The sequence below is a fragment of the Lagopus leucura genome, unplaced genomic scaffold (genome assembly GCF_019238085.1).
Source record: "Lagopus leucura isolate 7727_CA_CO unplaced genomic scaffold, USGS_WTPT01 33744-0_obj-0_obj, whole genome shotgun sequence".
NCBI lineage: Eukaryota > Metazoa > Chordata > Aves > Galliformes > Phasianidae > Lagopus > Lagopus leucura.
Window position 1 is genome coordinate 3,871 of NW_024967254.1, and position 1,133 is coordinate 5,003.

The following is a 1,133-nucleotide window of genomic DNA, read 5'->3' on the forward strand; positions in this document are numbered from 1 at the left end:
AATTAAAAGGAAAAAAAAAATATGGAAGAAAGGGGTGTGGAGGAGGACGGAGGGCTCCGCTGCGCCGCGGCTGCTCAAGGAATGCCTGGAGAGGATGGGGACGGCCAGCAGGGACCCCACGGCTGCGTGTCTGCACGATGGGAGGGGATGAAGACCCCCCCAGAGCCCCCACTTTGAGAGCCTGGGAGGGGTGGATTCGCTCCTGCCCACCGCCAGGGACGTTTCAGGGACATCCTCTGGGGAGGGCGCCCACCTGGCAGCAGGGCCTCCATCCCCACCCTCAGATGCATCCAGGTCCCCTCTCTGCCCAAAAGGGACACGCGGGGCCTTTGTGGGGCCTACGGGTAGGAGCTGCAGGTGGGGACAAGACAGGGGGTGGTGATGCGGGGGTCCGGGAGACCCCTCCCCTCTTTATCCAGCAGCCACAGCAGTGACAGACCCCGTTTCCTCTCCCGACGCCCCCCCCCAGGCACGTGGGGCACACGGGTGCAGCACCCACCGAAGCCAAACCATCCGTCCATCACCACCCAACCTGCCCAACGCCCAACGTGACCTCGTGAGTGAATCTCCCAACGCCAGAGGGGGCAAAGCGCCCCAAAGCCCACTTATAGGGGGCACCGATACCCCAACGCCAATCCCATGGGAAGCCCAATGCCCTCAACGTCAACCCTACAGGACTCAATGTCCTCAGCGCCCACCCTACAGGACCCCAACATACCCGACGCCCATCCTACAGGGCCCCAGCGTCCCCAACACCCGTCCTACAGAACCTCAACATCACCAGCACCCACCCTGCAGGACTGCAACATCCTCACTGCCTACCCTACAGGACCCCAAAGTCTCCAGCGTTCATCCAATGTCCCCAGCACCCACCCTACAGGACCTCAACGTCCCCAACATTCATCTTACAGGGCCCCAGTGTCCCCAACACCCCCAACGTTCATGCTATATGGCCCCAACATTCCCAACACCCACCCTACAGGACCCCAACATCCCCAGTGCCCACCCTACAGGATCCCAACGTTCATCCTATAGGCCCTCAATATCCCCAATGCCCACCCTACAGGAACCCAACATACCCAACGTTCATCCTAGAGGACCCCAACATCTCCAGTGCCCACCCTACAGGACCC

General features: G+C 61.7%; 1 protein-coding gene across 1 annotated transcript in view; it reads right to left on the bottom strand.

The window, feature by feature from the left end:
* The window catches only part of LOC122193018 (small conductance calcium-activated potassium channel protein 3-like), a 5,171-nt gene that overhangs the window by 2,939 nt on the left and 1,099 nt on the right, over window positions 1-1,133 (bottom strand). The window lies entirely within an intron of this gene.